The sequence below is a fragment of the Balaenoptera ricei genome, chromosome 9 (assembly GCF_028023285.1).
Source record: "Balaenoptera ricei isolate mBalRic1 chromosome 9, mBalRic1.hap2, whole genome shotgun sequence".
Taxonomy (NCBI): domain Eukaryota; kingdom Metazoa; phylum Chordata; class Mammalia; order Artiodactyla; family Balaenopteridae; genus Balaenoptera; species Balaenoptera ricei.
In genome coordinates, this window is record NC_082647.1 from 99,306,728 (window position 1) to 99,329,471 (window position 22,744).

At 41.4% G+C, this 22,744-nt stretch overlaps 1 protein-coding gene across 1 annotated transcript in view; it reads right to left on the reverse strand.

Moving 5' to 3' along the window:
• Positions 1-22,744, reverse strand: part of NRCAM (neuronal cell adhesion molecule) — a 310,432-nt gene that overhangs the window by 133,585 nt on the left and 154,103 nt on the right. Inside the window, exon 3 of the mRNA XM_059934189.1 lies at positions 19,461-19,514. The gene's annotated coding sequence lies outside the window, so the exon portion shown is untranslated. The remainder of the gene's footprint in view (positions 1-19,460; positions 19,515-22,744) is intronic.

The window sequence follows — 22,744 nt, forward strand, 5'->3', positions numbered from 1 at the left end:
AGACTGGCAGAAGTCTTTTCTAGTTTATTAAAAAGCCCTTTCTTTAAAAACATCTTTATTGGAGTATGATTGCTTTACAATGGTGTGTTAGTTTCTGCTGTATAACAAAGTGAATCAGCTATACATATACATATATCCCCATATCCCCTCCCTCTTGCGTCTCCCTCCCATCCTCCCTATCCCACCCCTCTAGGTGGTCACAAAGCACCGAGCTGATCTCCCCGTGCTATGCAGCTGCTTCCCACTAGCTATTGGTTTCACATTTGGTAGTGTATATATGTCCATGCCACTCTCTCACTTCGTCCCAGCTTACCCTTCCCCCTCCCTGTGTCCTCAAGTCCATTCTCTACATCTGCATCTTTATTCCTGTCCTGCCTCTAGGTTCTTCAGAACCATTTTTTTTTTAAGATTCCATATATGTGTGTTAGCATACGGTATTTGTTTTTCTCTTTCTGACTTACTTCACTCTGTATGACAGACTCTAGGTCCATCCCCCTCACTACAAATAACTCAATTTCATTTCTTTTTATGGCTGAGTAATATTCCATTGTATATATGTGCCACATCTTTTTTATCCATTCATCTGTTGATGGACACTTAGGTTGCTTCCATGTCCTGGCTATTGTAAATAGAGCTGCAATGACTATTGTGGTACATGACTCTTTTTGAATTATGGTTTTCTCAGGGCATATGCCCAGTAGTGGGATTGCTGGGTCAGATGGTAGTTCTATTTTTAGTTTTTTAAGGAACCTCCACATTGTTCTCCATAGTGGCTGTATCAATTTACATTCCCACCTACAGTGCAAGAGGGTTCCCTTTTCTCCACACCCTCTCCAGTATTTATTGTTTGTAGATTTTTTGATGATGGCCATTCTGACTGGTGTGAGGTGATACCTCACTGTAGTTGTGATTTGCATTTCTCTAATGATTAGTGATGTTGAGCATCCTTTCATGTGTTTGTAGGCAACCTGCATATCTTCCTTGGAGAAATGTCTATTTAGGTCTTCTGCCCATTTTTGGATTGGGTTGAAAAAGCCCTTTTTTAAAAAAATTTTTTAGTTTATTTTTGGCTGCGCTGGGTCTTTGTTGCTGCACGTGGGCTTTCTCTAGTTGTGGTGAGCGGGGGCTACTCTTCGTTGAGGTGCTTGGGCTTCTCATTGCTGTGGCTTCTCTTCTTGTGGAGCACGGGCTCTAGGAGTGCGGGCTTCAGTAGTTGCAGCATGTGGGCTCATTAGTTGCGGCATGCGGGCCCTAGAGCATGAGGGCTTCAGTAGTTGTGGCCCACAGGCTTGGTAGTTGTGGCTTGCGGGCTGTAGAGTGCAGGCTCAGTAGCTGTGGTGCAGGGGCTTAGGTGCTCCACAGCATGTGGGATCTTCCCAGACCAGGGATTGAACCCTTGTCCCCTGCATTGGCAGGCGGATTCTTAACCACTACGCCACCAGGGAAGTCCATATGAAAAAGCCCTTATGATTGTCTCATCAGCAGTGAATTTGGTAATTGCTAACAGGTCCAGTAACTAATATTCACATAGGTCTTTATTGTTTCTAAATGCTTTCCATATGCATTATCTCATTTAGTCCTCCCAACCACTCTGTGAGGTAGTACTATTATTATTCTCATTTTACAAGCCAGAAAGCTGAGGCTCAGAGAGGTTAAGTAGCTTGCACAAGATCACGTGACCATTGAGTGTTAGATATGGGCTTGATTTCAGATCTTCGGATATTAAATCGAGTACTCTTTCCATTATGACATATGTGCCAATCATCCATTTGTTGTCTTTCAGCCCCACACCTGTCCCACTACATTTCATCCTACTGGGGCTAGCGGTTTGCAAACACTATTTCCATGCTCCTTGACCAACTGTCCATTTGGTTTTGCTTATTGGAGGTCCTGGTGGGCAATACCAAAGCATGATAAAGACAGAAGATTATTTCTTCTGGTTCAGAATGAGGCAGTTGATGGCAGTTACTGTAGTAGCAGTAGGGCTGCTATGATTCTGGACTGCAGCAGGCCAGAAAGGCCCAGCACTTTTTTATTGGTTCCAACCCTGTTAGAGACAATACCTCTTGAGCAGAACCAGAATCAAATGTAAGCGTCTCCAACCCACTTGCAGCAGCTAGAGCGGGTTCATGGGCTCCAGCCCAGGCATGGCAGCTGCTTCTGATCTAGGTATCACCTCTTCTTCCTTTTTGCTCCTCCAACACCCCTCCCTCTCTTTTTGGAGCTCCAGCCTTTCCAACACATTCCCTTGTTTAAAATACCTAAAGTGGCGTCCATATTCCCCTGTACTTTGCCTTATACAAGTATACCTGCTAAGTGGCAACCCTTCGGGAGAGGGATGTAAAGCAGAAGACATGATCCCCACCCTGCAGAAATCTATAATCTCTCTGGGTAACAGAACATTTAAACCAAGAGTAAACAGGACAAAATATACATATTCAAGGGCTCACATAAATGGCATGCAGACCATTGGTGTGATGGGAAAGCACCTGGGTACTTCGTCACAAACTTGATTTGCTGGGGTAAGGAGTGGGGTGTGTACTTGAGTACTTCCTTCAGCATGCAGTCAGCTCTGCTCTCAGCCAGTCCAGAAGCAGCCCCACGTCCAGCCCACCCTTCTGGTCTTCTGAATCACTTCCCCTTTTCTGGACTTCCTGCCCCGAAGCCATCTCTGGTGCCAAGTGGTCTGCCCCATTCTTGTTCAGTTTCCTGTTCATTAACTTCTGGCTCATTACAACATTAGCACCCCTGAAATCCACATCTGCATCATCATACAGAAAAAAATCTTTTGTCTATAGCAAACAAGGGCCACAATCACTACCCATATATAATTTGGGACAGAACGAGCCATTACAACAGAGGTTGAGAGGGAGAAAAGTGATTAACTGATTGCTAAACACTCACATTTTTCATCCCTTTTTTTTTTTAACATCTTTATTGGAGTATAATTGCTTTATAATGGTGTGTTAGTTTCTGCTGTATAACAAAGTGAATCAGCTATACATATACATCTATCCCCGTATCTCCTCCCTCTTGCGTCTCCCTCCCACCCTCCCTATCCCACCCCTCTAGGTCTTAGATCTACTAATTTCGCTTTTCTCTCCCCAAACATTGAAGAATTCTACATCATTTGGGACTGAGGTGTGTTTTTTTTTCAATTGAAATATAGTAAATTTACAATGTTGTGTTATTTTCAAGTATACAGCAAAGTGATTCGGTTATATATATATATTTTCAGATTCTTTTCCATTATAGGTAATTATAAAATACTGAGTATAGTTCCCTGTGCTATACTATATATATATATATATATATGTAGGTCCTTGTTGTTTACCTATTTTATATATATATAGTAGTGTGTACAGGTTGATCCCAAACTCCTAATTTGGGATTGAGTTTTGTTTATTTTTAAAACAGCAACTACTCTCTGCTGAGGGCTTACTCTGAACCTGGTACTTCTTTCCTAAACTGTGGGATGTTTTCCCACTTTGCAGATGAGGAAAGTAAGGCCCATAGCGGTTAAGTTGCTTCTCCATTTTACTTGATACTGACACAGCCAGGACTCACGGTGTCTGATTAGATCGTCTGACTTCTGAGTCTGTGCACTTGAAAACAACCCTAAACTGCCCATTTCCATGGATGGAGAACAGCACGTGACAACCACCCAAGTGCTACTGTGGTCGCGTCCTGCGCCAGGGGACAGCATCATGGGACAGAGCCTCTTCAAGGCACTGAGGAGAGGCTCACGGGAGGGGATCTGGAGCAGCTTAGCTCTTCTCTTTTTGTGTCCTGGGATTCTGCACATCGCTCTGTTTGAACAGGGCTCCACTGAACCCGCTGAAGGAAAGCATGGAGCTAGTGCAGCCTTCCTGAAGGTGGTTTGCAAAGCAACAGTTACTTCTGTTTCACAGAGTTATTGGTGGAAATCAGCAGTTCTGCCTGATAGTCTTTGACACACTTCAAGGTCTTAGAGAGGATGGAAAAAACAAGATGACTACTCAGGGAACCATGGGTTTTCAAGCAACTGGCATCCTTTTATCCCTGTAACCAATGGATAAGGCTGGGCCTCTGTAAAATCTTAGAGCTGGGAAAGTTTCTCTCTTGTACCTTCCAGTTACGTACCTTTTCTTACACAGGTGCTAATCTTTCTCTCTCCTTCCAGGTATTCAGTATCCTGATATCTTTCCCAAGAAAGAGCTAAAACGTGGAACCACTGAAGTATTACACACAGATGAGACCTCGGAGGTTTCATTTTGGCAGGGATCAAAGCTTAAAGTCCCCAGCTTATGGGAGCGTATACAGGTGACTCAGGACACTAATCCTGTGTCTGATATGTGACTGAAGCAGTACAGCTCAATAAATATAGCGGCAAATTAAGGAAACCAAACTCTAGCAGGAGAAATTTAGGTATTAGCCAGTAGGCTGGGAAATGCTTTTAAGCGAGAGGGGGATTATGGGAGACTCCCAGCATCCGGAAATCACTCCATCAATGCAGCATCCAGGGCAGGCCTGGGAGGTGATGAAGATTTTTTATTGCATTGATAGGAAACACAGTGACTTCAATGTTTGTACCACAAATCACAGAAACAGCAATTGGGAGACCATTAGGAACACTGTTCTGATTCTTATGGTGGTTTTACAGTTAGCAAATTAAATGAATTACTGAAAAAAAAAACACTAAAAAGTAAATAATGATAATCCCTCTCCCCAAGTAATCTGTTTCCCTCTACCATTAGAGAAACTGCTGTGACTTTGGCACAATTCTTAATGTTATTTATATCTCAAGCAATGCGTTATTTTAATCCAAAAGAGAACACTAGGCAAAAAAAATCACATTTCTTTGAGGACAAGGGTCTTTACTTAAAATATATGTGGCTGTGCCAGTGAAGGGCCTCCTCTGTGTCTCTGCCAGGCATTAGTCACAAGCCAAATGCCCAATCAGTTTTTGTAAACTTATGATTCGCTTTCATCCCAACAAAGCCCATGTTTGTCACTAGGATACTTGCTTCTTCGGCTACTGGCTAAAGGATCAGTGACATACTTCAAAGATTTGGGGAACAGTTTCTATTCTTTGCGAAGAACATTTGTTCTCTCAAAAACAAATGCTAGATTTGTTCTTGTGCTCCAAATAAATGAGAGGAACATTTCTTTTGATTGTTTTCCAACTCCACCTCCGCGTTTAACAATGGAAAGCCACAATACCCTCTCCTCTTGCGAGCAGAATTTGTGAGTGAGCCGAGCACTAAACCGTGACATTGTGGAACCTTGGGAAATTAGAGTGTGACACAAAAATGAGGTGGAATTTCTTCAGCTAATGACATTATCTGACAAAGGGCTGGAACTTTAAACTTTCATAAGACTGCATTCATTAATTCATTCACTGAGCAAATTAAGCACCTACTACATGCCAGGCAGTATTCTTGGTGCTGGGGTATATTAATGAACCCAACAGACAAAAGTTTTTGCTCTCATGGACTTTATGTTCTAGTGAAGGGAGACAGATAATAACAAAATAAACAGTAAATTATATAGTTTATAAGGTAAGTACTATGGAGGAAAAAATAAAACTAGAGAGGGAGATAGGGGTTCCCAGGTGTGTGTGTGTGTGTGTGTGTGTGCATGTGTGTATGCGTGTGTGTGCATGTGTGTGTGCATGTGTGCATGTGTGTGTGTGCATACACACAGGTACACTTGCTTACCACAGGATCAGGAAATGGCTCTCCAGAAAGTGATATTTAAGCAAAGACCTGAAGGAGAGGGAGCAAGCTATGGGCACATATGCAGGAAGAGTGTTCTAGACAGAGGGAACTACTGTGCAAAGGCCCTGAGGTGGCCTTTGTTCAAGGCTGGCTTGTTGAAGCAACAGCAAAGGGGCCAATGTACGGAGAGCAGAGTCGGGGGAGAGGAATAAAATTGAAGTCAGGGTAAGAGTTTGGGCTTTGCACAAACTTAATTAGGATAAAAAAAACTAAGTATTCTCTAGAATGAAATATTTGACAATGAGATAATTTTAAAAACTAAATACAAATTTAAATAAAATGCAGGTTGTAAAGCCATACTTTATTACTTTTTTAAAAATCTTTTTCTTTTTTGATTGAAGTGTAGTTGATTTTCAATGTTGTGTTAGTCTCAGGTGTACAAAGTGATTCAGTTATACATATATATATTCTTTTTCAGATTCCTTTCCCTTATAGGTTATTACAAAATATTGAGTATAGTTCCCTGTGCTATACAGTAGGTCCTTGATGATTATCTATTTTATATACAGTGGTGTGTATATGTTAATCCCAAACTAGCCATACTTTATTACTAATGGTCATATTTAGACAAAAAAGTATGTATTTATCATGATCATTCTCTAAAAGGCACCACTGAAATAACTATAATCTAAGTGGGTGGGAGATTTATGAGTAGATAGTTTTACTGTGTGTTGATTTCAGAATTTGTGGGGCAGGGCTCTTCTGGCCAAAAAGGATAAACCCTCTGCCTGGAATTTTACTACTTGAATCTAATGATAAGATTTAATTGTTCCTTCTTCTATATCTTCAAGCTATTTTCCAGGTCCTTCTATTAAAACACAAACACTGGGTTAGGATGGGAAGGGGGCAGGGAGAAGAGTGGGAAATCACATCTAAAGCACTGGCCAGGTCATTTCGGAGAAGCGGTAGAACTAGGTGCCTTCAAAATCCTGTGTGGATAAGACACGGCTTGGGTTCCTGTGGAAGAGCTCTGGGAGGGAAGAGGCTGGATGGGGAGTGGTGACAAGGTACAAAGAACAAGTGTTAATTATGACTATTTTTATTCATGTGGACAAATGTCAGCTGTGAGCAAACCACACTGACACTAAAATTCCAAGAACTTCTTTTTCAGATAGAATCAGCCTCACAAGAGATAAGAATGGCCAAAACTACTGTAATACTACCTTGAAGCAGGCAAGCATCCCTAACCATATTATATTGTTCGTCCTAGAATTTTTTTCTTTCTGTAGCACCCACTTATTCTACACAACATGCATGAACATGGGAGGGATATTTAGCACCGCAGGTGCAGTGTAACAACCTTGACAGCCTTTAGATTTATTATTTGATGGAATGGGCAGGAGGGTAATAGCTTTGACTTCCCTATGAGGCCTTATTTGTCATGAACACACAGCACAGTGACCAGAACTCCCAAGGCCAAGGGCGTCCCTTATTAACTAATCAAGCATTCTGGTGGGCACCTCTCTTGCCCAAGCAGAGGTGTGGTGGTGAAGCACACAGGCGCTGGAATTAGACTCACTTGGTTTTTGAACCCCTGTTCTACCATTTACTAGCTGTGTGTCCATGGGCAATGTATTTAACCCTGTACCTCAGTTTTTTTCATCTATAAAATGAGGATAATAACAGGTTACTGTGAGGATAACATGAGATAAAACATGTAAAGTGCTTAGAACATGTCTAGCACTGAATAAGCTTCCTAAATGGTGACTATTATTAATAGTAGGACATAATGGTTTTTAGAATAGGTATCACTGGGAATATTCAATTCCACTATTAAGTTATTACTGTCTACATACAAATTTAATCCTTCCCAAAACTTCTGTTGGCTTTTTTATGAGCATGAACAGAAAGAAAAGAAAGAAAAGAAAGAAAGAAAGAAAAGAAAGAAAGAAAGAAAGAAAAGAAAAGAAAGAAAGAAAGAAAGAAGAAAGAAAGAAGGAAAGAGAAAAGGAAGGGAGGGAAGGAAGGAGGGAGGAAGGAATAAAGAAAGAAAGTTGATATAAAAAATACTGCTTAGGGCATATTTTGATTATTCTCAGTTGTTACTGTAACACTGTTAATTTTACCTTATTAAATATTGAGGCAGTGCCATCACCATTGGGAAGACATTAAAATATGTTATATGAAATTAAACTAACTTGTCTTTATGGAATACAGCCAGAGAGGCTCCCAGATGTTATTTTTACAGTAAACAGCTATTTTCCATAAAGGCCCTCATGTCATATATATATGCCAACAAAACCCAGAAGCAAAGGACAAATGCAGCCCTGGGTAAGATGAGATCCTTGGAGAACATGACTTAGCTCCATGCTGTGCTAAACAAGGAGCGACAGTGAAACAGGAAGGGGCAAACGAACACCCCAGAGAAGAACGGCAAGAGTCTTCCCTGGTTGAAGCACACAGGCCAGGAGGAAACAGAAGTTAATATAAAGGGACCAGGCAAAATTTGCATCAGATCTGGCTTTACAACCTAGAATTTCTTCATTTGCTTTTCTAACTTATTAGAACTAGGGAAGAATTGGTACCAGGCACCTGGGAGGTTATTAGCAACAAAAGGACAGGACCGGTTGAGCTACAGAAGGAAACAAGCAGGGTGCCCCTGCGGCATGAACACATGGCCACTTACTAGCCCATCCCATGTCTCTGGGATAAATGAAAGGAGTACCAAGTCAGATCTGGGATTTTTTTCTGCTTATCCTATGCACATGAGAAGTAGAAGGGAAATTAGATCATTTTTCTATTTTTTAAAAAACTACAGTTCTTTTCCATTTGATTGGCTGAATGGACGATCAATGGACAGCAGTATGAGTTTTGATCAAGAAATACCTAGAAGTTCAAAATGAAAAATGTATGAATATAAATTATGATTTAGGCATTTAAAATTATGATTTGGGGCATTAATTATGCCAGAATGTGTCCAAAAGTACACATGAATTCCCTCTGCAGCCAACGTATCACTTTCTGAGACGTGTGATTCATCTTAGCATATGCCCCAGGGTTAAAGTGTCTTTCATCTAGAAATCTGAAAGAATTATTAAAATGGAAACGTTTCATGGAAATACCACCTCAGTCATTTGGCATGTATCTAACTGGTCACCCTTTCCAAATAGTTATCACAGGACAAAAAAAAAAAAAAAAAACCCACCATGAACATAACAACAGAAACAAAACAATGGAGCTCTTTTCCCTGACATTGGACTCAAATTTGTGTGCTTAGTAATAATGACAAATTGTCCCATGTTATTGCTTCAAGAACTGTTTCCAGTGACCCTGGGGAATGCTATGTACTTGCTTTCCTTCATTTTTGCCCTTGGCAAAATTTTCTTTATTCAGATCATTCTTTGAGAAAGTCATTTCGGTCTGAGTTGTATACATTCTAGGTTGCTCGGTTAATAAGAGTTTTTGACCTTGTGGTTTCTACAGCCAGTTGTTCTCCTGAAGATGATTGATGGCGTTAATTCTCCTCACATGTGGTCCATGGGTAACTGGCCCCCTTCTTCAAGCAAAGTGTACTCATTCTGAGGACAGCCTGGGAGGACCAGGTATCACTGCTGCCAACCCAGTTCTCTGAGTTCCAGGGACAGGGCTCACCTAAGGCAGAGATGGCTCAACTAGGATGGTACTCATGGAATCGTGCGACAAAAGCTCCGCTAAATTTAACCCAAACCATGAAAGGCGAGGGGCTGCCGTTCTCCAGCATCTGTTCTCTGGCATCTCCACTCACCATGCCTGCAGCCTCTCTCCTTGTTTGGGGATCTCGGTTCTCATGCATCTATACAGAGAGTTTCCTAACAGCTTTCCTCATCTTCAATGTGCTTTCATTTTCCTAAAACACCGATGCCAAATTAACCTTCTCGAAACAATGGTGGGCACATCTTACTTCTCACTCGTGAACTTAACAGGTTCATAACTGAACATAAGTCAAACTCAGTACAGTATATTCACCATCAGACATATTTCATATGCAATATAATCATGACGGAATCTTCCCTCTTCCTCTCAAAAGCAGCCCTTCTGCATTTTCTATTCCGGTCAGTAGCACCACCATCCACCCAGTCTCTAAAGCCTAAGGTCAGGACTTGCTTTCCCTCATTCTTTGTTCCTTTGCTGAGTGGCATATAGGTCCACTCAAATACACTGTAAATGGTCCCCTCTGCTAGGATCCTAGGTCAGGCTCTCTTGCTTCTTCTCATTTCTCACCTCTTACTGGTTTACAGCTTCCAGTCTCACCCATCTATTCTACATACAGTTGACAGAGTACTTGTTCTAAACTCAGATCTAATCATGTGACTCCCTTACTCAAAATCCTGAAGTGGAATCCCACAACCTACCCCAAACTCCTGGCTCCAACCCGCCTTCACGGCACCTCCAGTTCCTCCACCTTCAACCATACCAAGCTCTCCAAGTGTACCCACCGCCAGGCTTCTAGTGGTATCTGCTCTCCCTGGAATGTCCCTCTCTACATCTGCCCAGAAGATGCCTACTCACGTCTCATGTTCCTTCTCAAGGATTTTCCTGATGCCACCATGCAGAGTTGTCACATTTGCCTCTGTATCACCATATCCCTTTATATGTACATATACACACACATAAATATATATATATGTATGTATTATTTTTACCTTTTTGGGACTAATTATACCATATTGCAATAACTGTGCTATATACCTGTCATGTATAGTATAGCCTGCCTGTTACTCTTTGAGGGTGTCTGAAACACAGTAGCTCATGGACAAATGAATAAACGTTTATTCATTCATGAAAAAAAGGAAGAAAGGAACAAACAGCTCTCCAAAGCCACTTTCAACCACATCTTAGGTCTACCTTCTGCTTTAAATTGGTTTACTTATTTTGTCCTTTGGCGATGTAAATACCATGGTTATCTACCATCCCCCTCAAGGCTGCCATTCCCCCACTGTAACATCTACTCTTTTCAAGTTAGTTTTTCTGAACTAGTTTTAGAACCATTCTTCCTTCAATGATCAGTTCAAGTTCAAAGTGATCATAAACCTCTGTTAGCCTCCCAGTATGTAGTGGTCACCACTCCTCTGAGCTCCCAGGGCACTTTCAGCCTGTCCCACACATTTAACAGTCAGTAATGCCTACTCTGTGCTTTCTTTTTACGCGTAGACCTAGTACATACATGTGTAGGTGAACGGTTGATTTATATGTATGTAACTAAAGACTGTGAGTCACAGAAGGGCCAGAGCCATATCTTATAATGCAGACTGCATTATCAGAACTTCTCATAGCTCCCTATACACAAGAAGCAATCAGTAATGTTTAATAATGAAGATGGTCATCCTACAGGCACTATATGTAGGTCCTATAGGTTAGTATCTTATTTGTATTAATGAAACCCAAATAACTCCAAAATAAACTTTGATTTATTGGTGAAATATTGGTGAGATTCTAGGCTCAAGTATGGGCAATGGTCCCATAAGTCATTCAGTGGTGATTCAACACCCTACTTGTGCAGAGCTATGTTTGTCTCTCAGTTGAGGAAAATCTGTTTTATAAAAGAAAGTCTTTCAATCGTTTCCCCTTTATGCAAAGATCTTTGCATGCTCCTCCTGTATGTATTGAATCAAGGCAGCTACAATTCAGTAATAAAAATAATTTGGACAGAATCAGCAAGTCCATTATAAGACAGATATTTGAAATCTACTTCCTCACTAAACTTGGGGGTTGCTCTACAGAAGAAAAATCCTAGTGTCCAAAGGTTTGTTTTCAGGAAAATGAAAATTTTATTTCATGTATTTACCATAAAGCTGCTCTGGGTAGCCAACAACCATCAGCAACAAACGGAAAGACCCAGAGAGAAAATTCGGGGGAAAGTTCTCTCTAGGGATGACTTCTGGTTTTGGTACATAACAAGTATTCATTTCAACTCAACAAATATTTACAGAGCATGAACTCAGTACCCAGGATGGTGCCAGAGGCTGTCTAAGACGTACTTATTTTTTTCTACTCCTCTAGGTAAGAAAGCTTTTTATTATTTTGCACAAGAAATCAATTTGAAGACCTTTTTTAAATATTAAAGCATATCTATAGTTGGATTCTCTATAAGAGGGAAATATTACATAATGAAGAAATATTTTACAGATACTTTGAACTTAGACTGATATATTTTTCAGCTCATTTGAATAATATGAATATGGTAGCTGTGTCTAGTTATATTTGTCAAATTCTTTCTATTTCTCAGATTTTTTTTTTTTTTTTTGCCCCAGGAAACAAAGCCATTTAGGAAACTACATTAACGCCACGTTCTCTGTGCTTACTGACAAAAAAAATAAGTACAATAGAAATTGACAGGAACCATTTTCTCTGTGCCCCTTCTCCATGTGGATTGTTCTCTGTCTTCCATCCTCTCTTTTCATAACCTGTTCCTACGGCCTTTCCTTCACCAGGCTAACAGCGTCTGTCAGCAAGGCTTTTATTCAGTACTGTTTCAAGAGCTTTGCAGAAAAATGGATTAATCATGTTCGCTGCTTCTCTTTGTTTACCCCTTCAATTCTTGTAGAATTCAAGCTAACCAGGAAAACGCATGTCTAATCACAAATGTGAACTCCCTCTTAGGCAGTTATTTTCGTGCATTTCTCTTCTAAACATACCATATAATTAGAGGTTCTCTGAAAATCAAATAAAATGAGTTTCCCCAAATATGTCTTCCACATCAAATATGTATTATAATGACTTAAACACGTATTTTGTGTACCTTGAGTTCCAAGAGAGAAGCTTATATATGCCTGCCAAGGAAGTACTTAAATATTTTACTATTTTTCCACAAATATTCCTTGTAAGGCAGACATAACTAAGCATTTTAAACTAATAGTAAATTGGGGGTTAGATGTCATTAATCAAATAACAGAAGTCATGTATTCTATGAACCTTCCAAAGTAGACCTTTGAATGGTCTTGTCACTGCTAAGTCTAAATGGAATAAAGAATCTTCACTCAAGTCCTATTCTTGAAAATATCAGAATGTCATCCTTCACCATTAATTTCATGCCAATTATTAAATAGGATATTGGTGACGCCACTACTTCTATATATAATAGTTCCATACATGAATTCTCTAATGTATAAAAATTCCTTCTTGTTCAGAATGAACTTGTTCACTTTTTTTTAGAAAAAAAATTATTTTTTCTAAATAGCCTTTCCTTTGTTAAAATGTTATAGTTGGAACCTCAAGACGCAGTGGTTAACACCATCACGCCGGCACTGCTGAATCACTTCTCTGATGCTCAAACCTTCTCTCACCATTTTAGAACATGGCTTTCTCATCATTTTTGCCATCTTGCTGAAAATTTTGGGGTCAGGAAGTTTTAAAAGTAGCGGTAGAATTCTTATGTCTCAAATAACACGTATAAGATACTAAACAAATAAAAACTCTCAAACACAAATCTTTTTCAAACCGTCAGCCAAGCAGAACCCCATCAAGATGAGCCTTTTTGGAAACAAGCTATGAAAAAAAAAGTGGTTTAATGGGAATTCATAATACAGCAAGAAACGTCACAACCCTGAATGAAGTTGACTGGAAACAGAATTACCCTGGCCTGGTTGATGGCAATCCCTGCCTCTGGGAAGAGTGGATTTCCAAAATTGAGATGCCAAGTTCACCAAATGTCTAACGGGCAGGCCCTTTGCATAACTCTTCCTGTATTATTCAAGTGAAAATTGCACTCCATAGGTATTTTCTGCTCTTTTTTTCTTTATGAAAACTTTGAGAACAAAAATGAAAGTCAGGGCAGGATCGCCCATAGGACAGACAGATGGCATCAAGGGTTTACGTTTAGCTGGAAGACCATTCCTTCTATAAATCTCACAGTTTTATAGAGTTCCTGCTAGATTTAACATAGAACACTTCTGCCAGAGGAGAATATTCCTGTAAAAAATTTCCTAGATCTGCGGTTTTATTTACAAAGGCGCTGGTGTGAAATATACACCCGGAAGACCCATGTGCAAATGGGCCCATGTAAGCGACACACAGCCGGTGAGATGGCACATCCGGCACACCTCAGGTGCAGCCTTGGCTTGAGGAGGCATCGCAGGAACACATTAATCAACACGTTCAAGGAATGCATTAATCAACACCGCCGAGTCGGCTGGCATGCCCCATTGTTTAACCGCGCATGCTAACAAACGCACAGCAGCAATATGAATGTGAATTTCCACCATGCTGCAAGAAACAAAACCCTTTTCAGGACTGGCCCCATGCACCATATCCCACTCGACTCGTTCAATAGAAATCATTCTCTCCTGGATGCGTGCTAGTTTATGGACTTGCTTTTTGCAACAGTCAACCAGAAACAAAGACGCTTTACAGACCAGCTAAGTTTGACAAAAGCTGTAGAAATGCCTTCTGCAGATATGAACACTTGAATCCTTCCAAGAGCTTTTTTTTTTTCTTTGCCTTACAAAACGAATTGCTGTTGCGAAAGACAAAATAAAACACAACAAAGCAAAGCAAAAAAAAAAAAAAAAAAAAGCCCAAGCATCTGTGTCTGCACTCAGATGTGACGGCAAAACACTGCATTCCCAGCAGGGGTCTGGGCCTGGCCTCCTGCTCCACACTGGGCTTCATTTTCCTCCTGGGTAGTTCCCTGGATAACAGTCCTGCCATTTTCCTCCTGGGTAGTTCCCTAGATAACGGTCCTGCCAGGATTTGACTCCCTCCAGAAGCAGCCCCGGATGAAATGTCCAGATGCTGGGAGGAAGGGATCTGATAAAGCACCTTCAGAACCTGGGCACACAAACCTACCTTTGTGTGTTCAGAGTTGTGTGGACCTGAGCATTTAAGGCTTTCCAGTACTGTTAACACTCAGAGCATCTCACTCATTAGGTCAGGGTGAGCAAAATTCTCACTCAGTAGGTTAGGGTGAGCAAAATTCTCACTCAGTAGGTCAGGGTGAGCAAAATATTGATTTGATCATGAGAATGCTGAACGTAAAGATCATAATTCGGAATGAACAAGGGATGCCCTTTACTATGATCATTTTGAATAAACGTGCTCCCAGGGGCAGAGTTATTTCAGTAGCGGTTTTACTGCTGGGAGCCAAGGTCACAGGGCAGTGGCTCCCCTCTCTGGTGGCACAATTCCAGCCCTTCGGTGAGCCCCCCCCCCCACATTAAAGTTCGTGTTCCCCTGATCTAGCCTTATCTCGTCACCAGCTCTAATTCTGATGACCTAGAAACCATTGAAAAGCTGCAAGCCAAAAGTGCAGCAGGGAAAACAAATCTGATCCAGTAAGTACCTGTTGTAAAGATAATCGCATCAGCCCTTTGGTGTATAAATGCTAAGTCGCTACACATTTCCAGTACTGGAGTGACTCAGGCAATGTTCTCCTTCTAGTTCCAAAACAGATATTTCTCCCCACTGGACCACAGTGGGAGGAGAGGGGAGGGACGCATGCAAGTTGCAGAATTCCTTCTACTGACTACCAGCACTGATTGCTACTGCCACAGGCCACAATGCCACCCTTCCCATCACTCTCTCACCCACCTCCCACTATCTTCCAACAGAGGATGCTGATGTCTTTCTTCAGACGCCTTTCCACAGCTCTTCCTGAGACAACTACCAAACTGAGCAGCCCGCAGCAGTGGGAGGCAGATAGGGCGGATTTCCAGAGCAAAATGGTTGTGTCTCATAAGAATCACGAGGACAGGATGCAAGAGGCAGAAGGGACTTGGTCCATAGAGGCACCTCAATCATGGACGCCGTGATGACTCAGAGATAAAGATCGGGAAGTGTATTATAACTCAACCTCCCTACAGAAACACTGTCCATGGGATTTCATATGCTTCCATCCGACTCCAGGTCACAGGGTGTTACTCAGACTCCATACAGAAATGGAAAACTGAGCAGTACCCCGGGATGGAAGGAAAGAACCTACATCCCCTCTCATTCGGCTTCCAGGAATGCTGCTCTTTGGTAGTGAGCTGTCATTCCACGAAGAAGTTTGCCGGCACCACAGGGGAGGGGACTGTCCAAGCTCAGTAATGTTTCAGGAGACGCTGTCACTGAGTGGAAAGCTGGAGCTTGCCCTCATCATAGGTCAGGGGAAGACGGAGGAAGTGAATAAGTATCAGAAAAGATTGTTCCGGTTTTCTAGTTGATTCTATACCCCAATTTTAACTGGTATAAAACCCTTTGCTTAGATTTACGTCCCTGTCTTGGTTTTTGGAAGTTCTGGGCTTCCCAGGGTAATTGCTTTTATTTATTTTTTCAGGGTAATTGCTTTTATTGATGAGCTTTTCACCTCTAGTTTCGTAGGCAAGTATTCCTTTTGTGGATGATGTTTGTCTCCTAGGTTTGTCTGGTGTCGAGTAAACATGAAATGAAACTTACCAGCCCTAACATGATCCTGTAGGACAAAATTTTGATAGATCTCTATACTGTCAAATAGTATACAAAACAGTAGTGCCAGCTGGACTACTGTTTAAATATTGATTCACATTTACAGATCAACTTAATCATAAGAGAAAGTCCTTTTACTATTATCAGTTTTACTATTATCTACTCAGAATAGAACTACCAGTCTCCTAAGACATCTGCATCATTTTAAAAAGTTAGTACCACGAGTCCAAGGGAACGAACAACTTTGAAATCATCAACCAAAAACAATCATTAAATAACTCCAATAACCTGCCAGATTTTCCCTCTTCTACAGCTTGCCCAATGGGAACATGCTTTAAGGTACAGCACGAGCATGATGCTTCTTCAGACCCATCATGGTTACAACCAGGACGCAACTTACACAAATGTAGCCAGAGCAGAAAACCGGCATTCAGAGTGATACTGGGGGTGCCCCCTGCAACTCTGGTTGCTTATAACAATTCCACCATTAACTGTCCCTACATTTCAGTTCAAGGTTTTCAAGTCAGGTAGAAGGCAGATTTTCCTTGGAGAGAACTTACACATTAGTGCTGCTGATGAATGCGAACGCAGTTTTTACATGCAACCGGACATGGGGAGGGGTAGCACTTTCCAGACAGAGGGATGTGGGGTGTGGGGAGGCTTCACAAACCTTGGCCCTGGCTGCCCACATCTTTCGGATACCACAGCCCACTAGTGAACGTGGAAAAGCCTACTGAAAACTCTAAGTAGTTTCCAAAACACTTTCTATTCTAATGTCAGAGGCTGAATTCTTGAATAGCCTGAGGACATTCTGAATACAAGTGTGCTTTAGAGTTTCAGGAAGTTCCAGAGAGTCTATGTGAGGCAAGGGAAAGACACAGGAAGGCAGTCAGTGTTCAGTTTCCACCAGATGAAATCCTCCATGAAGATAAAATGAGATAGTTTTGTGGCTCTACTAGAGCCTAACGACTAAAAGTTCACTGTAGTCATCTGACAAAAGAGCAGCCCAGAAGATCACTGAGAAAATGTACCGAGAAAGGCAGAATTGAACTTTTTCACTTGTTGCCCTAGAAGACAGAGATTTGAAGTCAAATAACTCTCTCATGCAGTGAATGGATGAGAAAATAATGCAACCAGCCAGGAAAACTCCCTGAGGCATCACCTGATGGAGCCCCACTGCTGCCACCTTACAAGGGCACCATGCCCACCTTCCCAGAGGCCCCTTTGCTTGCCTTGTCTTTGTGTATATTCCCCCTTTCACTAGAAACCACCATTTACAAATAAGCTCCTGGTCTTTCGGTCTTCCTACCTCTCCCGAGTATCACACAATATGCTATCTACAGAAGAACTTGCCAGCACTTACTGCTGGTGCTGGTGTTTTATTGGTAGGCCACTTTACTTACCACTGAGACCGGGAGACAAGAGTACAGCCATTTTGGAAAAGGACCAGGGAACGGCTTTGAGCAAAATAGGCCTTGGAAGCTAAAGAACAAAGGTCCTGGGGGCCTGAGTCCCAGAGACAAAAACCAGGCTGGCAGCAATAAAAGATGAACTTTATCTCTGTTACACTCACAAGTATACCTAGTTGCCACAAGACTCAACTATAAACTTTATCCTTATCTGTTCTGGTACTTTCTTGCAGAAAATTCTGCCGCACTCCTTTCCCCTCAAAGAAGTACTCCCTATTCCTGCCGGCCACCACGGAGCCGCCTGCTGCCGATCAAGAAGTTTGACAATTTCTGGAAATTATCAGTGATCATGAGACAAGCCCTCTCTATTGTTATAAAAGCAACTTGCCCTTCTACTCAGGGAGCTGGCACTTTTTTCTGCCTTCTTCCTTGTGCACAAACTCTCTCTTTTAATAAAAAGCTTTGCTTGCCTAAGACTCTTGTGGAAGCGGTACTCACTTCTATGGTATTGCTGTCCAAGGATGTGGAAAGTGTGTGCTAACACCACTGTTACTACTAATTCTTAGTTCCTAACAACTGTGGTTCAGTGTAGGTAAACTTTCACGTCCCTGCTGGAATGGAGGGGTCTCTCACATTGCCTCACCTTGCAGGTGTATTTATTTTATGAAATACAGACACTTGCTGGAGGAGGTATGTCTACGTATATCAAAACTTTATCAGTCATTTTACATTGACGAGGGAGCTTTCAATTAAAAGAGCCATTCATACAAAATTCAGGCTCTTTCGGTATTGGTCAAAATTATCTAACTCAGCAATGTTGCTAGTCTTTAATCATTTTCACTTTGAGAACTCTCCAAGCAGAACAAAACGTGTGCTATTTGATTCACAAAGCAGCCTCCTTAGTTTCCAGGCTACTGATCTGGGGATTTCTGGCGGGATTTTGAAACATCACAAAAACTAGTTAGTCATATACACTTAGTTTCAGTACAACATAACGGAAGCAAATTCAACAGAGGCATGAAAAATACAAAACGACATATGGATGGATCAATTTCAGACTTCTCAAGGACAAGGGACAACATCTTGCAAGATTTTACTACCTCAAAATCTTGCATACAATCTTCTTTTCTTAATTAAATTCCATGGGAGTTTACTTGTTAAATAAAACCTATGAGATAGAGAGCTAACTGCTGAACAATCACGCTTTCATAAATTCCTTAAGGAAGCTATTATTGGGTGAGATACAGTTCTCTGAACTGTGTTCCAGATCGCCAAGTAAGATATTTTTCACCAAGTTCAATGGCCTTTGAGAAGGCATCATTGGCCTGGCAGAGTCTGTTCTAGAGCTGATAATTCAAATGATATAAATCGGACTAGGGTGGGAAAGAGATTTACAAAGCAGAAAGCATGTATCAGAGTAACACTGAAACTTTCCAAACAGACTTTTGTATTACTTGGACTTCATGGTGAGACACGAAAAATCATGGACGAATAATATGTTCTCAGGAGATTTTTGATAGATGATTGAATCAAAAAGAAAACTTTCTTACAAATAATTCCTTATCGTTTTAAATCTTTAATTCCATCAGAAACCTATTGTTTACTAGCAATGCTTTTATTCTGCTATTTTCTGAACTTCATACGATTCATGATTTAGAAAAACAAAAATCTTATTACTATGAAAGGACGTGAAGAGCTGGTTTTCTTCCCTGTGTATTTGATCCATCCTCTCTGACATGCCGTATGATTCATGTTTCTGCAACCATTATCCCTACTCGCTGTCTTTCATCATACTTTCTGGATGGACAGTATTAAACATAGTGATACTATTACATAAACACATCATTTTATGGTATAATTCCCTTCTTGAACCAATTACTAATTTAAACCTTTTAAGAAGATAAGCTCCTACCTTTGAAGAAGATCTTCTTACCTGAAGAGATTGTTCTTCCTTTGACTTCTTTAAACCAAAAGTCTTGGCATTGCTCTGTGGGTTGAAGAGAGGGGAGAATGTTAAGACATTCGTCGTCAATCACAGCAGATTGTCCATACATTAACTCCAACTGACTCCCTGATGGGAAACTCAATTACAGGGGGAGCCCTGCAAGGAAAGACAAATTGTGAATAGATTTGCCAAAACACATCTCTGCTGGTTTCAATCAAAAGTGACAGCAGAGAAGTGACTAAAACTCTGGCGACCATCCCATTAATGGATCCCAATCAAAAGAGTCACGCCTGGTGTCTTTTTTCAGTTTATGGAAATAGAGGGTTTTTTGGTAATGCATGTGTATAGCGTGGCTAAAATACTTCCATATTGTGTGACTATTATTATTATTATTGAAGTATTTTATTTACTAAAGTAGGAAATCTTCTCTGTTTGAAAGGCCCGAAGTTTTCAACGAGGGTCACAAAGAAATGATGGGTGCAACCTAGAGCAGAGAAGACCCACCTGGGCTGTGACAAAGGGCCAGCTATGGATAATCCAGAGCGTGACCATCTCCGAGTCTCCTCTCCTCAGCCTGAATGTTTCCTTTGCAAATATTCCAGCTGAGAATTAGCCAGCAAAGGACAGCACAAACCGGGAGGAAAACAATCACAGCTGAGTACATTAGGTCTCTCTCTCTCTTTTTTTTTTTTTTTTTTAGACAGCCAATTCAGGGACACCCATGGTTTTCTAAAAGAGGATTTGTGGCTTTTGGGACTTTGGGCTTTTGGAAACAGAAGTCATACTATCAACCTCTGAAAAACCTTTCAGAGAAGAGAAACAAGTGTCAATTCAGGAATTCCTGGCTGCACTCAAATATGAAGACAACTATGAATTGCAAAATGATTCTATTACTAAAATAAAAAGATGTGTCATCATCTCAGATGCTTTAGTTTAGGCACGTGTTATAAAATATCTTCTGTTTTCAGTTGCGAAAAGCTTTATCTTAATTACATGTAAAACCACTCCATCGATTTTCATTGGATCTGCTGCAATGATATTTTATCAGGACAAAATGTTAATGTTGCAGAGGTTAGTGATTCTCCCATGGAATTAAAACCAATTTTAGGGTAAATGAGGTTTTCTTTCCTTGTCATTTAGTTCCCACTTACAAAATCTCTACAGGTGTGTAGGAAAGAGTCTACAAGGATTTGCAGCTATGTCTACAATAAAAGCAATTCAACCAAATATATTGAACATTTCATATGTATCTGTCAATAGACTGGATAAATACAGATAAGAAAACAGGAATTAAATAAGACATGTTTCCTACATAAGGGATCTCAGACCATGCACTGATGGGAAAACCAGAAGTACCACCAACCACCATACAATGCAGTATTTATAGAGCATACTATGAAACTACAAAAGAACAATTGATTCTACAAGGCGGCATCAAGGAAGGCGTTCCACAGGACACAATGCTTGAGTTAAACCTTACAGGTGGGTAGAAAGGGCATTCTGAGTAGAGGGAAGGGCAGAAACAAAGGAACGGCAATGACCAAGTGGGTGGTATGTCCCCACTAGCAGAGCAATGGAGCTACAGGCACAGTGACGGTGGGAGGCCGGGGATATGGCCAAGAGGGGAGGCTACTGAGGTCATACGCTACCAGAGTACAAAGGGCCTTGAGCACCAACCAACTGACAAGTCTGAACTTGAACTTGAGAACAATGCAGGCCTACTGAGGGTATTAGGCAAGAGGAAAGAACAGTTGTCAGTAGTGTAACTGTCCAAGAGAATAGAGATTGGAAAGGGAGGCTGCTTTGGGGATGTTTCAGTCACCAACATACAAGATTCTTGGCTTCTAGGGGAAACCCCTGGCTCTTCCCAAAGCCCACCCCCAAGATGAACCAGGAAACACAGACAGAACACTGATGTAGGGATAAGAACATTGATTTGGCCATGACATGCGATGCTACTGCAAAAATAATCATCTTCTAATTTTATTAATGGAATGATTTTGTGACTTTTCATTATCCTAATATATGAGTACACCTTTAGAGGTGGAACTTGATCAGGTCAGCATGTGGATGGGGTCTCGTTTCTCTCCCCTCCACCTAGCCATCTCTCCATCTTTCTGCATCTCTCTCCCCCAGGGCAGCTCGGCTTGCTTCGGGCCCTGCCTGGGACCTGAGGCAGGTGGGGTAGTCCAATGACAGGCCTGACACTAAGGAAACCTGTCCTCCTGAATCCTTTCTTTCTGTTATGGGAGGTGGGCCTTGATTAGTCTTCCTCTCCACATTGCAGTGTTAATGTCTGATACTGGTTTGGGCTTAAGGGAATCAGACCTGCTTAATGGAGGGTGTTGCTTCCAGGTCATTACTCACCTAGGGGAAAGGAGCCTGTCGCCTCTTCTAGCCTAGAGTAACAGAGCTCTGCACTGGGACTGAAGACCAAGGCCTCAGCTTCTAATGCCTTTGTATTTCGTCTTGCTTTGTCAATGTCCTCACTACAAGCATCTCCTTTGGGTACCACAGAGGTAGAGCAGAAGGTAAGCATTATTGGGTCCACTGGCCAAAATACACCACAATCCTTTATCTCCAAATAATCTTGGTAAGACAGTTACGCTACTCAAAAGGTAGCCTGTTCCTACCTTCTTAAAGGCTCTGCTAAAACAAATTTCTGTGTATGGTAAAATCAACAGAAACTTAGAGAGTGCTTGAGTTTGCCGAACTAAGCCCTTTAAAGGCATCTTCACCCCACCTATTTGGTACCCTCAGTGTGTCTGAAACACCGACACCACATTGCTAGGGAGCTGTTGCTGAAAATCTATATCACAGCTGACTGGAGGCTACTGCTAAATATTGGGGAGTGAGTCCAGTAAAGACACAGGTCAATAAAATTAATTTTACTGTAATTTTTACCTGGAAGAGCTAAGAGAACCAACATGTAATAGACTACACTATGTCCCAGACACACAGGTGATGCACCAATTCTATAAGCATCATTATTGCTTTGACACAGAGGCAGAAACTGAAGCACAGAGAGGTGAAGTTAATGACCCTCGACACACAACTGGCAAGTCATACGTCTGGAACACAAGACCACTTGTGTCTGAATCCCAAACTCGTGCTTTTTCTACTTCCTCCTGCGGCTTCTGAGAGAGGACAGGATAAACGCGGATTGCGGACGCTACTGAGATGCAGTTGGAGGGGAGCAGGGAATTCTCAGAAAGAGCGGTCAGACTGAGAGGAAGACACTGAAGAGGCCAGAAATGAAAGGGTCAAGAGGG